Source organism: Triticum aestivum, chromosome 5A, assembly GCF_018294505.1.
Source record: "Triticum aestivum cultivar Chinese Spring chromosome 5A, IWGSC CS RefSeq v2.1, whole genome shotgun sequence".
In the NCBI taxonomy this organism is placed as follows: Eukaryota; Viridiplantae; Streptophyta; class Magnoliopsida; order Poales; family Poaceae; genus Triticum; species Triticum aestivum.
Genome location: NC_057806.1, coordinates 502,405,325 through 502,424,433, shown reverse-complemented (window position 1 = coordinate 502,424,433; position 19,109 = coordinate 502,405,325).

Below are 19,109 nucleotides of genomic sequence, written 5' to 3'. Positions count from 1 at the left end.
ATAACAATGAGACATAAAAGAAAGATATGGCCGTCACATTTTCTATTCTTAGCATTTCAGTATCATAAGTTTATCTTGTTGATAAATGTGCCAATGACTAACAAATGAATTCAGACAATATAAAGAGGGTGAGGCAAAACCTTACTTTGCTTTTAACCATTGCACTCAGCTGACAGTCATCTCCTACCAAAACAACATGTTTTAACCAATGCAGACGTAATGGGATCACCAATTCACACTCCCGCACTTGAGCAGCCTCATCAACAATTAATACTTCGAGGGGTGCAATCTCCATGTGATGTAACCGATAAGAGCTAGAGGTAGTACAGAAAAAAAGTTTGTCGTGTCTTGTGGGAGAGGAAGAGGGAGGATGGCAGTCTTTTGGTGTGGTGTCTTGGAATTCGGGCCCTTTTTCACGGGGCTGGTAAAGAGAGGAGGGCGGCAGCCAGCCGCGGTGAACACTGAACAGTGCCGCAGCTGGTCTAGAGAGCGCCGTGCTGCTACGGCTACAGTAAAAATGCCATGGTAAAAAGTACTCTTCTCTCCTGCGTTTGGCTTAGTCATCTCTCTCGCTGCCAACGTGTTCTCTTGTCGTATAGGAACAGTAATATTGGAAAAATACCATGTGAACCTGGTGGTGGATGGACCCTATAAAAATTCATGGAAAAAAGATTAGCAATTTTGGAAAAAAGTCATAAATCTTCATAACTTTTTTTTGAACAAGGTTGACTTATTGGGCTACTCGTAAAAATAAATTGACCACGAAAAAATGCCCCTAAAAATCTGAGCATAAAAACAAAGTGTCCATGACAATACAGACTGAATAGTTGATAGAACATGCGGTGCCCCCATGTTTGGTTTTGGTAATTGATGACAATCTCTATGGACTAATGGTTGCCTTGAGTTATATTTGAAGGTTTTGTCCATAGGCTTTTCTTGGAGTACATGTGTTGATTTCAAGGAGAGTTTGTGTCGTCCAAGGTGTTATTCAAGGAATTATCCAAAGATTTGTCATGTGAGAGTTGAGCTTATTGCAAGCATGTCTTGAAGAAGAAGATTGTGTGATCATTCATGTCTACCTTCAAGACATCATCCAAATGAAGAGAATTGGAAAGGTTCAAGGTTAATCAAGACTAAGTCAAGAGTGAATCAAGTTGATCAACTCACAAAGCGCAGAAGATGTACCTAGAGGGATCAAGTGATCCCATGGTATGGTTGCGGTGTGCAAGTTCAAGTGGAGCATCACGAAGAGATCGAATGCTTGAAGCTTGCCGTCCTTTTTGGTGATAATGGACTTGTGAAGATGTGCAGAAGAGTGGCTCACCCATAGTGGAGTATGGGGGAGCAATCAACTAGTCTTCATCGAGTCAACACAATCAAGAAAGGTGGTCCAACTTGAGGGAGTCAAGATCGTCATCATCTAGCTCAAGTGGACCATGTGCAAGGCAAAGGTTTGCCCTTGATATGTTTTCTATTTTACCGGTCTCATGATGGTAGTTGGGAGACCGGGTTATAGGATCAATTGCCGTACTATCAAGGGGGGCTCTCGATGAGTAGCTTGATCGTATCGTTCGTAGAGAGCTCAAACCATTGCATCCTTGCATCATCTTTATTGTTTCTTGTTTGGCTCTCTTTGAGAGTTTTGGAGCTTATGGTCATCTTGATGACAAGCTCGAGTTCATCGAAAACGGAGTTCACATGCATCTTCTATGATGTTTTCGATGTTGGAGGTTTTGCCGGTTCTTCTCGGTTGGAGGTTTCACTCCTCCATTCGTTGTTCTGATGCTACTCGTCGTCTTGTTTCCAACAAGCTTGAGTTTGCTCAATTCGGAGCTCATATGCAGAAGTTATGGCAGTTCTTGTTTTCTTGAGTGTGGTTTTTGACAGGGTCCCAGTGGTAGTACCGTGGTACCCAGCGGTAGTAACGCTGAGGGGTCACAAGCGGCAGTACCGCTCCGCAGCGGTAGTACCGGCGGTGACTCTGCAGCAGTACTTCCGCTGGCTTACCATGTCCCTACCGTGTCGATTCGAGGGGTCTTTTTCTGTGTCGGATTGTGCGGTACCTCGCTGCGGCAGTAGTGCGGCAGTACCGCTCCTTAGCGGCAGTACCGCCCTTCCTCCATGGTAGTACCGCCCGGTTCCCTCTTTCCCTTTCCCCTTCGTTCTGCGCGACAGTACCGCCGAAGGGTGCGGTAGTACCGCTTAACCCAGCGGTAGTACCGCTGTCTCCTGCGGTACTACCGCCCCAAGGTTCATGTTTTGTTGCTCCTTTTCCCTGTTTCTTCTGCCTGAGCGGTAGTATCGCTCGTGTGCGGGCTGAGCACATAACGGTTGGATTTTCCCCCTCCTATAAAAGGGGGTCTTCTTCCCCAATGAATCTTATCCTTTGAGCTCGTGTTCTTCCCCCATTGTTGACCTTCTTCGAGCTTGCTAACTCTCAATCCCTCCATGGATTCTTGCTAGTTTTTGAGGGAAAAGAGAGAGGAGGTCTAGATCCACATTTCCTCCAATCACTTTCTCCTCTATGTGAGGGAACCCCTTGGATCTAGATCTTGGAGTTCTTGGTGTTCTCCTTCTTGTTCTTCCTCTCAATTTCCTCCCTAGCATTAGTTGCTTCGGTGGGATTTGAGAGAGAAGGCTTGGGCACTCCGTGTGCCCTTGCCATTGCATTTGGTGCATCGGTTTGAGTTCTCCACGGTGCTACGTGGAAGTGAAGTTTGAGAAGCTTATTACTCTTGGGTGTTTGGGCACCCTAGAGCTTGTTCCTCTTGGGTGCCTTGGCGCCCTAGATGGTTGGTGTTGTTCGGAGCTCAATCATTGTGGTGTAAAGCTTCGGGCAAGCGTCGGGGTCTCTAATTAGGTTGTGGAGATCGCCCCGAGCAATTTGACGGGTACCGGTGATCGCCCCCAAGGGTTACCAAAGTGTACGGGTTTGGTGATCGCCCCCAAGGGTTGCCATTTGTACGGTTTCGGTGACCGCCCTCAAGGGTCCCTTAGTGGAATCACAGCATCTTGCATTGTGTGAGGGCATGTGGAGATTACGGTGGCCCTAGTGGCTTCTTGGGGAGCATTGTGCCTCCACACCGCTCCAAACGGAGATTAGCATCCGCAAGGGTGTGAACTTCAGAATACATCGTCGTCTCCGCGTGCCTCGGTTATCTCTTACCCGAGCCCCTTTACTTATGCCCTTTACTTTGTGATAGCCATATTGTTTCTTGTCATATATCTTGCTATCACATAGTTGCTTATCTTGCTTAGCATAAGTTGTTGGTGCACATAGGTGATCCTAGTTGTTTTAGGTTTTGTGCTTGACAAATTAACCGCTAGGTTTATTCCGCATTTGTTAAATCCTAAACCGTAATTATTTTAAAACGCCTATTCACCCCCTCTAGGCGGCATCGACGATCTTTCAATAGTGCTCCTAATATAGTGCTGATTTTGACTTTGCCTTGAAAGATACCAATAAAGTCATTTCGTCCCCATAATTTTTACGTGAGTGTAGCGCTTTATTAAGTTTGTTGCTGATAGTTTTCATGACTTTTTTACCATTTGTAAAACTACTAAAAAGTTGAAAGACGAGTCCATTTGCCCACGTGTCCCATTCGTTCCCTTCCCAGTAATCCAGCGAATCCCAAAAATTATATACAAGGGCGAACCAAGCCTAGCTTAGATGTTTAGGTTCTTTATGATGGAACTAGCCCACCAAGGTTCAAATTCTAAATTTGGTATCGGTGCTCGCATTTTTCTAGATTTATTTTAGGCTTTCTGTTGATATTCGTTCAAGGGAAGGAGATGTTCCCATCGACTATGGAGGCGCCGTGGTGACTTTGTCAATCTCAAGATCATATGTCGGCTTGGTCTCGCGGATGCGCTCATGTGGGTGAGGTCTATGCATACGTTCCTAGGGGGTAAGTGTATGAGTGTATGTATGAGTGTTTGCATCTATACTGTGTTCAAAAATATTATATACCAAGAGAAATTTTCTGGTTTACGGAATTAATCATGATCTATTTTTTTATTCTGAGTTTTTTGTCCCAAAATGTACTCATAGCCCATTTTAGCTCGAGACTGACAGCTCTGAGCAAATTCAGGCAACCTGGTTTCCCTTTCCCGCCCTGAGGCGCGCGCCCCCAGCACTAGAAACACCCCCATCTTCCCACCGTGCAACCCTGCCACACTCTCTACCACGTCGTCGATGAGCCCTGATGTAGGTAGGAACAAAGTTGCATGAGCTTAGAGATGCAGTAGGAGGCCCGCACACGATCCCATGTTGACCGACAATGCTAGAATGGGCCTTCTTCACCGTTGTCATGCCCAAGCTCCCCGTCACTCATGTTGGCTCAGCCATGAGCTCCCCACCGTGGCCTACACAACCTGTGTCTGGCGAATCATCACGCTACGGCAGCGCCTTCGGCGTATCCACCCACAAACCATACTTCATCGGCAGTGAAACCCCCTACATTCGGTGAGCCCACCCATGCTCCTTTGCGGCTACAAATTCACTATTGTTCAAAGAACCTTGCACACACCTATGAATTCCAATTGAGACTTCTTCGCTTGTATTGGTAGTGGAAGTAAGGTATAAAGGAGATCTCTGTTTTTGTAATTTGGAGTGCAAATCTCATGGCTCGCAACATTACACACATAGAGGAGCACGAAAAAACACTCATGTAAAAACAGAGGCACCTCTTTCGAGGAGCACAGGAGTGGAATGAAACAACCAAAACGTTACTACCAAAGGATAGAAGTGCAAGCACACCAAACAACAAGTGCACAACCTATGACAAGCACACCAAACAAACAAGTGCAAGCAAGAGTAAACACAAGATAATAAGCTTGCACAAAATAAAGGATAGAAGCAACCGCAAGTGGAAACGAGGATGGGTTTCCGAAGTTCCCTCCTTTGGGGGAGATACATCTCCGTTGGAGGGCGTGGAGGAACGATGCTCCCCAAGCGCCACAATGGCTCACCCTATTTTCTCACGCCCTCACACAATGCAAGGTGTCATGAATCCACTAGTTGTGCCCTTGAAGGCGACAACTGGATTGGGGCAATCTCCACAACTTAATAAGAGGCTCCCAATATCACCACAATGAAATGCGGCTCTGAGGTGACCTCTTCCGTCTATGGTGCCCAAACACCCAAGATATTGGGAAACATAGTAGAAAACAAAAAAAAATCCACCCAACGAATCAAGAACCAGGATCATTGTGAAGATGCATAAAAGGTTAGATTGGATCATTACCAACTTTGAGTTGTAACAGAGAAGAGTTGGTGTAGACCGTTCTTGAAATCCCTTGAACTGTCCCAAGAACAGTCCCTGGAACGAAGATCGAAGGCAGAATGTGATGGAAATATGTCCTAGAGGCAATAATAAAATGGTTATTATTATATTTCCTTAATCATGATAAAGATTTTATTATTCATGCTAGAATTTTATTGACCGGAAACTTAAATACATGTGTGGATACATAAACAAATAACATGTCCCTAGTGAGCCTCTACTAGACTAGCTCATTGATCAAAGATGGTTAAGGTTTCCTAACCATAGACATGAGTTGTCATTCGATAACAGGATCACATCATTAGGAGAATGATGTGATGGACAAGACCCAACTGTTAGCATATCATATGATTGTTCAGTTTATTGCTACTGCTTTTTTAATGTCAAATACATGTTCCTTCGACCATGAGATCATGCAACTCCTGGATACCGGAGGAATACCTTGTGTGCTATCAAACGTCACGATGTAACTGGGTGATCATAAATATGCTCTACAGTTATCTCCGAAGGTATCTGTTGAGTTGGTGTGAATCGAGATTGGGATTTGTCACTCCATGTATCAAAGAGGTATCTCTGGGCCCTCTCGGTAATACACATCACAAGAAACTTGCAAGCAAAGTGACTAAGGAGTTAGTTGCAAGATGATGTATTACGGAACGAGTAAAGAGACTTTCCAGTAACAAGATTGAACTAGGTATAGAGATACCGATGGTCAAATCTCAGGCAAGTAACATACCGACAGACAAAGGGAATTACGTATGTTGTCATAAAGGTTGAACCGATAAAAGATCTTCGTGAAATATGTAGAAATCAATATGGTCATCCAGGTCCCTCTATTGGTTATTGACTGGAGGGGTTTCTCGGTCATGACTACATAATTCCCGAACCCATAGGGTCTCACGCTTAACGTTCGTTGACGCTAAAGTAGTATTGGGATATTTGATGAGTGGTAACCAAATGTTGTTCGGAGTCCCGAATGAGATCCCAGATGTCATGAGGAGTCTCGGAGTAGTCGAGAGGTAAAGATTTATATAGGGAAGTCATATTTTGGGTTCCGAAAAAAGGTGCAGTTTTTTCGGTATTGTACCGGGAAGCTTCCAGAAGGTTCCAGAGGATTTCGGAGGGGTCGAGCCGGTGAGGATGGAGATCATGTCGATGCTTTGAAGATGGAGATAAAAAGCACAAGATGATGATTGCCATATCATGTCACATATTTTGATTGCATGTGATGTTTATCCTTTATGCATCTTATTTTGCTTAGAACGATGGTAGCCTTATAAGATGATCTCTTCACTTAATTTGAAGATAAAAGTGTTCTCCCTGAGTATGCACTGTTGCCAAAGTTCGTCATTTCAAAGCACCTCATGATGATCGGGTGTGATAGACTCTATGTTCACATACAACAGCTGTAAGCCAGTTTTGCACACACATAATACTTGGGTTAAACTTGACGTGCCTAGCATGTACATACATGGTCTCGGAACACTAGAGACCTAAAGGTCGAACATGAGTCATATAGTAGAGATGATCAACATAAAGATGTTCACCATTGAAGACTACTCCATCTCACGTGATGATCATACATGGTTTAGTTGATTTGGATCATGTATCACTTAGACAACTTGAGGGATGTTGATTTAAGTGGGGGTTCATTAGTAATTTGATTAATTGAACTAAGATTTATCATGAACATAGTCAAAATGTCTTTGCACATTATGTTGTAGATCAATAGCTTGCGATATAGCTTCCCCAATTTTTGATACGTTCCTAGAGAAAACAAAGTTGAAAGATGATGGTAGCAATAATGCGGACTAGGTCCATGATCTGAGGATTATCCTCATTGCTGCACAGAAGAATTATGTCCTTGATACACCGCTAGGTGACATATCTTCTACAGGAGCTGATGCAGATGTTATGAACGTTTGACAAGCTCGATCTGATGACTACTTGATAGTTTAGTGCACCATATTTTACGGCTTAGAATCGGGGCTCCAAAGACGTTTTGACGCCATGGAACATATGAGATGTTCCAAGAGCTGAAATTGGTATTTCAGGCTCATGCCCGTGTTGAGAGGTATGAGACCTCTGACAAGTACTTTGCCTACAAGATGGAGGAGAATAACTTAGCCAGTGAGCATGTGCTCAGAATGTCTGGGTACTACAATCGCTTGAATCAAGTGGGAGTTAATCTTCCAAATAAGATAGTGATTGATAGAGTTCTCCAGTCACTATCACCAAGATACTAGAGCTACGTGATGAACTATAATATGCAAGGGATGACAAAAACAATTCCCAAGCTCTTTGCAATGCTGAAATCAGCGGAGGTAGAAATCAAGAAAGAACATCAAGTGTTGATGGTTAACAAGACCACCAGTTTTAAGAAAAAAGGAAGGGGAAAGAAAGGGAACTGCAGGAAGAACGACAAGCAAGTCACCACTCCCGTGAAGAAGCACAAAGCCGGACCCAAGCCTGAAACTGAGTGCTTCTACTACAAAGGAAATGGTCACTTGAAGCGGAACTGCCCCCAAATACTTGGTAGATAAGAAGGATGGCAAAGTAAACAAAGGTATATTTGATATACATGTTATTGATGTGTACCTTAATGGTGCTCGTAGTAGCCCCTGGGTATTTGATACCGGTTCAGTTGCTGAGATTAGTAACTCGAAATAGGAGTTACAGATGATTTGAGTAGGTATGGGTATATCTACTTGATGAAACACAAGTCTGGAACGTTCAAAAAGTTCAAAGAATTTTAGAGTGAAGTGGAGAATCATCATAATAAGAAAATAAAGTTTCTACGATCTGATCATGGAGGCGAATATTTGAGTTACGAGTTTGGCGTTCATTTAAAACAATGCGGAATAGTTTCACAACTCACGCCAGCTGGAACACCATAGCATAATGGTGTGTCCGAACATCATAACCGTACTTCATTCGATATGGTGCGCTCTATGATGTCTCTTGCTGATTTGCCACTATCGTTTTGGGGTTATGCATTAGAGACAACCACATTCACATTAAATAGGGCACCATCTAAATCCATTGAGATGACACCGTATGAACTGTGGTTTGGCAAGAAACCTAAGCTGTCGTTTCTTAAAATTTTGGGGATGCAACGCTTATGTAAAAAGGCTTCAGCTTGATAAGCTCAAACCCAAAGCGGAGAAGTGCGTCTTCATAGGATAACAGAAAAAAACTATTGGGTATACCTTCTACCACATATCCGAAGGAAAAATCTTTGTTTCTAAGAATGGGTCCTTTCTAGAGAAGGAGTTTCTCTCAAAAGAAGTGAGTGGGAGGAAAGTAGAACTTGATGAGGTAGTTGTACCTTCTCTCGAATTGGAAAGTAGTACATGAGAGAAAGTCATTCCCGTGATGCCTACACAACCAAAGAGGAAGCAAATGATGATGATCATCAAACTTCAGATCAAGTTACTACTGAACCTCATATGTCAACCAGAACATGTTCCGCACCAGAGTGGTACGACAATCCTGTCCTGGAAGTCATGTTGTTGGACAACAACAAACCTACGAACTATGAAGAAACTATGATGAGCCCAAATTCCAAAAAATGACTTGAGGCCATGAAATCTGAGATAGGATCCATGTATGAGAACAAAGTGTGGACTTTGGTGGATTTGCCCGATGATTGCCATGCCATAAAGAACAAATGGATATGTAAGAGGAAGACGGACGCTGGCAGTAATATCAATGTCTACAAAGCTCGACTTGTTGCAAAAGGTTTTCGACAAGTTCAAGGGGTTGACTGATGATACTTTCTCACCCGTAGAGATGCTTAAGTCTGTCCAAATCATGTTAGAAATTGCCGCATTTTATGATTATGAAATCTGGCAAATGGATGTAAAAAACTTGCATTCCTTAACGGGTTTCTTGAGGAAGGTTGTATATGATGTTGTTGGGGAACATAGCATGCAATTTCAAAAAAAAAATCCTACGATCACGCAAGATCTATCTAGGAGATGCATAGCAATGAGAGGGGGAGAGTGTGTCCACGTACCCACGTAGACCGAAAGTGGAAGCGTTAGCTTAATGTGGTTTATGTAGTCGAACGTCTTCTGATTCAACCGATCAAGCACCGAACGTACGGCACCTCCGAGTTCTGCACACATTCAGCTTGATGACGTCCCTCGAAATCTTGATCCAGCAAAGTGTCGAGGGAGAGTTTTGTCAGACCGACGACATGGTGACGGTGATGGTGAAGTGATCCGCGCAGGGCTTCGCCTAAGCACTACGACAATATGACCAGAGGAGTAAACGGTGGAGGGGGCACCACACATGGCTAAGAACAATTGATGTGCCTTAGAGGTGCCCCCTGCCCCCGTATATAAAGGAGGGAGAGGGGAGGAGGCCGGCCTAGGGGGCGCACCAAGTGGGGGAAGTCCCACTTGGACTCCTAGTCCAATTCGCCCCCCTTTCCTTTTACCGAAAAGGGAAAGGGGGAAGGAGAGGGAGGAGGAGAAGGAAAGGGGGGCCGCGCCCCCTCCCCTAGTCCAATTCGGACTCCTCCCTAGGGGGGCTCCACCCCTTGTGGGCTGCCTTGCCTCCCTCCTATGGCCCATAGGGCCCATATCTTCCCCCGGGGGGTTTCGGTAACCCCTCTGGTACTCCGATACGTACCCAATACATTCCGAAACACTTCCGGTGTCCGAATACTATCGTCCTGTTGGGGAACGTAGCAGAATTTTAAAATTTTCTACGCATCACCAAGATCAATCTATGGACTCATCTAGCAACGAGGGAGAGAGGATTGCATCTACATACCCTTGTAGATCGCGTGCGGAAGCGTTTAAGAGAACGGGGTTGATGGAGTTGTACTCGACGTGATCCAAATCACCGATGACCAAGTGCCGAACGGACAGCACCTCCGCGTTCAACAAACGTACAGTTGGGAGACGTCTCCTCCTTCTTGATCTAGCAAGGGGGAAGGAGAGGTTGATGAAGATCTAGCAGCACGACGGCGTGGTGGTGGATGCAGCAGGATCCCGGCAGGGCTTCGCCAAGCGCAAGCGGGGAGGAGAGGTGTAACAGAGGGAGAGGGAGGCGCCAAGAGCAAGGGTGCGGCTGCCCTCCCTCCGCCCCTCTTTATATATGGGCCTTGGGGGGGCGTCGGCCCTAGGAGATGGATCTCCAAGGGGGCGGCGGCCAAGGGGTGGCTTCCCCCCCAAGCCAAGTGGGGGGGGCGCCCCCACCCCTAGGGTTTCCCAACCCTAGGCGCAGGGGAGGCCCAAGGGGGGCGCACCAGACCACTAGGGGCTGGTTCCCCTCCCAAATCAGCCCATGGGGCCCTCCGGGATAGGAGGCCCCACCCGGTGGACCCCCGGGACCCTTCCGGTGGTCCCGGTACAATACCGATGACCCCCGAAACCTTCCCGATGGCCGAAACTGGACTTCCTATATATAAATCTTTACCTCCGGACCATTCCGGAACTCCTCGTGATGTCCGGGATCTCATCCGGGACTCCAAACAACTTTCGGGTTACTGCATACTAATATCTCTACAACCCTAGCGTCACCGAACCTTAAGTGTGTAGACCCTACGGGTTCGGGAGACATGCAGACATGACCGAGACGCCTCTTCGGTCAATAACCAACAGCGGGATCTGGATACCCATGTTAGCTCCCACATGCTCCACGATGATCTCATCGGATGAACCATGATGTCGAGGATTCAATCAATCCGTATACAATTCCCTTTGTCAATCGGTAGGTTACTTGCCCGAGACTCGATCGTCGTTATCCCAATACCTCGTTCAATCTCGTTACCGGCAAGTCACTTCACTCGTGCCGTAATGCATGATCCTGTGATCAACCACTTGGTCACATTGAGCTCATGATGATGATGCATTACCGAGTGGGCCCAGAGATACCTCTCCGTCACACGGAGTGACAGATCCCAGTCTCGATTCGTGTCAACCCAACAGACACTTTCGGAGATACCTGTAATGTACCTTTATAGTCACCCAGTTACATTGTGACGTTTGGCACACCCAAGGCACTCCTATGGTATCCGGGAGTTGCACAATCTCATGTTCTAAGGAAATGATACTTGACATTCGGAAAAGCTACAGAAAACGAACTACACGATCTTTGAGCTATGCTTAGGATTGGGTCTTGTCCATCACATCATTCTCCTAATGATGTGATCCCGTTATCAACGACATCCAATGCCCATAGTCAGGAAACCATGACTATCTTTTGATCAACGAGCTAGTCAACTAGAGGCTCACTAGGGACGTGTTGTGGTCTATGTATTCACACATGTATTACGATTTCCGGATAACACAATTATAACATGAATAATAGACAATTATCATGAACAAAGAAATATAATAATAACCATTTTATTATTGCCTCTAGGGCATATTTCCAACAGTCTCCCACTTGCACTAGAGTCAATATTCTAGTTACATTGTGATGAATCGAACACCCATGCAGTTCTGGTGTTGATCATGTTTTGCTCTAGGGAGAGGTTTAGTCAACGGATCTGCCACATTCATGTCTGTATGTACTTTACAAATCTCTATGTCTCCATTTTGAACACTTTCACGAATGGAGTTGAAGCGACGCTTGATATGCCTGGTCTTCCTGTGAAACCTGGGCTCCTTGGCAAGGGCAATAGCTCCAGTGTTGTCACAGAATAGAGTCATCGGGCCCGACGCATTGGGTATGACTCCTAGGTCGGTAATGAACTCCTTCACCCAGACTGCTTCTTGTGCTGCCTCCGAGGCTGCCATGTACTCCGCTTCACATGTAGATCCCGCCATAATGCTTTGCTTGCAACTGCACCAGCTTACTACCCCACCATTCAAAATATACACGTATCCGGTTTGTGACTTAGAGTCATCCAGATCTGTGTCGAAGCTAGCATCGACGTAACCCTTTATGACGAGCTCTTCGTCACCTCCATAAACGAGAAACATTTCCTTAGTCCTTTTTAGGTACTTCAGGATATTCTTGACCGATGTCCAGTGTTCCATGCCGGGATTACTTTGGTACCTTCCTACCAAACTTACGGCAAGGTTTACATCAGGTCTGCTACACAACATAGCATACATGATAGACCATATCGCCAAGGCATAGGGGACGACACTCATCTTTTCTCTATCTTCTGCCGTGGTCGGGCATTGAGCCGTGCTCAATCTCGTACCTTGCAATACAGGCAAGAACCCCTTCTTTGACTGATCCATTTTGAACTTCTTCAATATCTTGTCAAGGTACGTACTCTGTGAAAGACCAATGAGGCGTCTCGATCTATCTCTATAGATCTTGATGCCTAATATATAAGCAGCTTCTCCAAGATCCTTCATTGAAAAACACTTGTTCAAGTAGGCCTTTATGCTTTCCAAGAATTCTATATCATTTGCCATCAACAGTATGTCATCCACATACAATATGAGAAATGCTACAGAGCTCCCACTCACTTTCTTGTAAATGCAGGCTTCTCCATAAGTTTGCGTAAACCCAAACGCTTTGATCATCTCATCAAAACAAATGTTCCAACTCCGAGATGCTTGCACCAGCCCATAAATCAAGCGTTGGAGCTTGCACACCTTGTCAGCATTCTTAGGGTCGACAAAACCTTCCGGCTGCATCATATACAATTCTTCCTTAAGGAAACCATTAAGGAATGCCGTTTTGACGTCCATTTGCCATATCTCATAATCATAGAATGCGGCAATTGCTAACATGATTCAGACGGACTTCAGCTTCGCTATGGGTGAGAAAGCCTCATCGTAGTCAACCCCTTGAACTTGTCGATAACCCTTAGCGACAAGCCGAGCTTTATAGATGGTCACATTACCATCCGCGTCTGTCTTCTTCTTAAAGATCCATTTATTTTCTATGGCTCGCCGATCTTCGGGCAAGTCAGTCAAAGTCCATACTTCATTTTCATACATGGATCCTATCTCGGATTTCATGGCTTCCAGCCATTTGTCGGAATCCGGGGCCGCCATCGCTTCTTCATAGTTCGAAGGTTCACCGTTGTCTAACAACATGATTTCCAAGACAGGGTTGCCGTACCACTCTGGTGCAAAACATGTCCTCGTGGACCTACGAAGTTCAGTAGCAACTTGTTCTGAAGTTTCATGATCATCATCATCAACTTCCTCTCTAGTCGGTGCAGGCACCTCAGGAACATTTTCTTGAGCTGCGCCACTTACCGGTTCAAGAGGTAATACTTCATCAAGTTCTACTTTCCTCCCACTTATTTCTTTTGAGAGAAACTCTTTCTCTAGAAAGGACCCATTCTTGGCAACAAATATCTTGCTTCGGATCTGAGGTAGAAGGTATACCCAATAGTTTCTTTAGGGTATCCTATGAAGACGCATTTTTCCGATTTGGGTTCGAGCTTTTCTGGTTGAAGTTTCGTGACATAAGCATCGCATCCCCAAACTTTTAGAAACGATAGCTTAGGTTTCTTCCCAAACCATAATTCATACGGTGTCGTCTCAACGGATTTCGACGGAGCCCTATTTAAAGTGAATGCGGCAGTCTCTAAAGCATAGCCCCAAAATGACAGCGGTAAATCGGTAAGAGACATCATAGATCGCACCATATCTAATAGAGTGCGATTACGATGTTCGGACACACCATTACGCTGAGGTGTTCCAGGCAGCGTGAGTTGTGAAACTATTCCACATTTTCTTAAGTGTGTGCCAAATTCGTGACTCAAGTATTCTCCCTCACGATCTGATCGCAAGAACTTGATTTTTCTGTCACGTTGATTCTCAACCTCACTCTGAAATTCCTTGAACTTTTCAAAAGTCTCAGACTTGTGTTTCATTAAGTAGACATACCCATATCTACTCAAGTCATCAGTGAGGGTGAGAACATAACGATAGCCACCACGAGCCTCAACACTCATTGGACCGCACACATCAGTATGTATGATTTCCAATAAGTTGGTTGCTCGCTCCATTGTTCCTGAGAACGGAGTCTTGGTCATTTTACCCATGAGGCATGGTTCGCACGTGTCAAATGATTCGTAATCAAGAGACTCTAAAAGTCCATCTACATGGAGCTTCTTCATGCGTTTGACACCTATGTGACCAAGGCGGCAGTGCCACAAGTATGTGGGACTATCATTGTCAACCTTACATCTTTTGGTATTCACACTATGAATATGTGTAGCATTACGCTCGAGATTCATTAAGAATAAACCATTCACCAACGGAGCATGACCATAAAACATATCTCTCATATAAATAGAACAACCATTATTCTCGGATTTAAATGAGTAGCCATCTCGAATTAAATGAGATCCTGATACAATGTTCATGCTCAAATCTGGCACTAAATAACAATTCTTGAGGTTTAAAACTAATCCCGTAGGTAAATGTAGAGGCGGCGTGCCGACGGCGATCACATCGACATTGGAACCATTCCCGACGCGCATCGTCACCTCGTCCTTCGCTAGTCTCCGCTTATTCCGTAGCTCCTATTTTGAGTTACAAATGTGAGCAACCACACCGGTATCAAATACCCAGGAGCTACTACGAGTACTGGTAAGGTACACATCAATTACATGTATATCACATATACCTTTAGTGTTGCCAGCCTTCTTGTCCGCTAAGTATTTGGGGCAGTTCCGCTTCCAGTGACCACTTCCCTTGCAATAAAAACACTCAGTCTCGGGCTTGGGTCCATTCTTTGGCTTCTTCCCGGCAGCTTGCTTACCGGGCGCGGCAACTCCCTTGCCGTCCTTCTTGAAGTTCTTCTTACCCTTGCCTTTCTTGAACTTAGTGGTTTTATTCACCATCAACACTTGATGTTCCTTTTTGATTTCCACCTCTGCTGATTTCAGCATTGAATATACCTCAGGAATGGTCTTTTCCATCCCCTGCATATTGAAGTTCATCACAAAGCTCTTGTAGCTTGGTGGAAGCGACTGAAGGATTCTGTCAATGACCGTGTCATCCAGGAGATTAACTCCCAGCTGAGTCAAGCAGTTATGCAACCCAGACATTTTGAGTATGTGCTCACTGACAGAACTATTTTCCTCCATCTTACAGCTAAAGAACTTGTCGGAGACTTCATATCTCTCGACCCGGTCATGAGCTTGAAACACCATTTTCAGCTCTTCGAACATCTCATATGCTCCGTGTCTCTCAAAACGCTTTTGGAGCCCCGGTTCTAAGTTGTAAAGCATGCCGCACTGAACGAGGGAGTAATCATCAGCACGTGACTGCCAAGCATTCATAACGTCTTGGTTCTCTGGGACAGGTGCGTCACCTAGCGGTGCTTCTAGGACATAATCTTTCTTGGCAGCTATGAGGATGATCCTCAGGTTCCGGACCCAGTCCGTATAGTTGCTGCCATCGTCTTTCAGCTTGGTTTTCTCTAGGAACGCGTTGAAGTTGAGGACAACATGGGCCATTTTATCTACAAGACATATTGTAAAGATTTTAGACTAAGTTCATGATAATTAAGTTCATCTAATCAAATTATTCAATGAACTCCCACTCAGATAGACATCCCTCCAGTCATCTAAGTGAAACATGATCCGAGTTAACTAGGCCGTGTCCGATCATCACGTGAGACGGATTAGCCAACATCGATGAACATCTTCATGTTGATCGTATCTTCTATATGACTCATGATCGACCTTTCGTTCTTCCGTGTTCCGAGGCCATGTCTGTACATGCTAGGCTCGTCAAGTCAAGCTAAGTGTATTGCGTGTGTAAATCTGGCTTACACCCATTGTATTCGAACGTTAGAATCTATCACACCCGATCATCACGTGGTGCTTCGAAACAATGAACCTTCGCAACGGTGCACAGTTAGGGGGAACACTTTCTTGAAATTATTACGAGGGATCATCTTATTTAAGCTACCGTCGTTCTAAGCAAATAAGATGTAAAACATGATAAACATCACATGCAATCAAATAGTGACATGATATGGACAATATCATTTGCTCCTTTTGATCTCCATCTTCGGGGCTCCATGATCATCGTTGTCACTGGCATGACACCATGATCTCCATCATCATGATCTCCATCATCGTGTCTTGTTGAAGTTGTCTCATCATCTATTACTTCTACTACTATGGCTAATGCTTTAGCAATAAAGTAAAGTAATTACATGACGTTTATGTTGACACGCTGGTCATAAATAAATAAAGACAACTCCTACGGCTCCTGCCGGTTGTCATACTCATCGACATGCAAGTCGTGATTCCTATTACAAGAACATGATCAACTCATACATCACATCCTTTGGCCATATCACATCACAAAACACTTGCTGCAAAAACAAGTTAGACATCCTCTAATTGTTGTTGCAAGTTTTACGTTGCTGCTATAGGATTCTAGCAAGAACGTTTCTTACCTAAGCCAAAACCACAACGTGAATTGCCAATTTCTATTTACCCTTCATAAGGACCCTATTCATCGAGTCCGATCCGACTAAAGTGGGAGAGACAGACACCCACCAGCCACCTTATGCAACTAGTGCATGTCAGTTGGTGGAACCAGTCTCACGTAAGCGTACGTGTAAGGTCGGTCCGGACCGCTTCATCCCACAATGCCGCTGAATCAAGATAAAACTAGTAACACGAAGATAATTGACAATATCGACGCCCACAACTACTTTGTGTTCTACTCGTGCATAGTAACTACGCATAGACCTAGCTCATGATGCCACTGTTGGGGAACGTAGCAGAATTTTAAAATTTTCTACGCATCACCAAGATCAATCTATGGAGTCATCTAGCAACGAGGGAGAGAGGAGTGCATCTACATACCCTTGTAGATCGCGTGCGGAAGCGTTCAAGAGAACGGGGTTGATGGAGTCGTACTCAACGTGATCCAAATCACCGATGACCAAGTGCCGAATGGACATCACCTCCGCGTTCAACACACGTACGATTGGGAGATGTCTCCTCCTTCTTGATCCAGCAAGGGGAAGGAGAGGTTGATGAAGATCCAGCAGCACGACGGCGTGGTGGTGGATGCAGCAGGATCCCAGCAGGGCTTTGCCAAGCGCAAGCGGGGAGGAGAGGTGTAACGGAGGGAGAGGGAGGCGCCAAGAGCAAGGGTGCGGCTGCCCTCCCTCCCCCCTCTTTATATAGGGGCCTGGGGGGCGCCGGCCCTAGGAGATGGATCTCCAAGGGGGCGGCGGCCAAGGGGTGGCTTCCCCCCCAAGCCAAGTGGGGGGGGGGGGGCGCCCCCACCCCTAGGGTTTCCCAACCCTAGGCGCAGGGGAGGCCCAAGGGGGGGCGCACCAGCCCACTAGGGGCTGGTTCCCCTCCCAACTCAGCCCATGGGGCCCTCTGGGATAGGTGGCCCCACCCGGTGGACCCCCAGGACCCTTCCGGTGGTCCCGGTACAAAACCGATGACCCCCGAAACCTTCCCGATGGCCGAAACTGGACTTCCTATATTTAAATATTTACCTCCGGACCATTCCGGAACTCCTCGTGACGTCTGGGATCTCATCCAGGACTCCGAACAAATTTCGGGTTACTGCATACTAATATCTCTACAACCCTAGCGTCACCGAACCTGAAGTGTGTAGACCCTACGGGTTCAGGAGACATGCAGACATGACCGAGACGCCTCTCCGGTCAACAACCAACAGCGGGATCTAGATACCCATGTTGTCTCCCACATGCTCCACGATGATCTCATCGGATGAACCACGATGTCGAGGATTCAATCAATCCGTATACAATTCCCTTTGTCAATCGGTACATTACTTGCCCGAGACTCGATCGTCGGTATCCCAATACCTCATTCAATCTCGTTACCGGCAAGTCACTTTACTCGTGCCGTAATGCATGATCCCGTGATCAACCACTTGGTCACATTGAGCTCATTATGATGATGCATTACCGAGTGGGCCCAGAGATGCCTCTCCGTCACACAGAGTGACAAATCCCAGTCTCGATTCGTGTACCTGTAATGTACCTTTATAGTCATCCAGTTACGTTGTGACATTTGGCACACCCAAGGCACTCCTACGGTATCCGGGAGTTGCACAATCTCATGGTCTAAGGAAATGATACTTGACATTCGGAAAAGCTACAGCAAACGAACTACACGATCTTTGAGCTATGCTTAGGATTGGGTCTTGTCCATCACATCATTCTCCTAATGATGTGATCCCGTTATCAATGACATCCAATGTCCATAGTCAGGAAACCATGACTATCTTTTGATCAACGAGCTAGTCAACTAGAGGCTCACTAGGGACATGTTGTGATCTATGTATTCACACATGTATTACAATTTCCGGATAACACAATTATAGCATGAAAAATAGACAATTATCATGAACAAAGAAATATAATAATAACCATTTTATTATTGCCTCTAGGGCATATTTCCAACAAGTCCAATATATCAATATTTACCTCTCGACTATTTTGAGACTCCTCGTCATGTCCGTGATCTCATCCGGGACTCCGAACAATCTTCGGTATCCAAAACACATAACTCATAATACAAATTGTCATTGAATGTTAAGCGTGCAGACCCTACGGGTTCGAGAACTATGTAGACATGACCGAGACACATCTCCGGTCAATAACCAACAACGGAACCTAGATGCTCATATTGGTTCCTACATATTCTACGAAGATCTTTATCGGTCAAACCACAATGACAACATATGTCACTCCCTTTGTCATCGGTATGTTACTTGCCCGAGATTCGATCGTCGGTATCGTCATACCGAGCTCAATCTCATTGCCGGCAAGTCTCTTTACTCGTCCTGTAATGCATCATCCCGTAACTAACTCATTAGTCACATTGCTTTCAAGGCTTATCATGATGTGCATTACCGAGAGGGCCCAGAGATA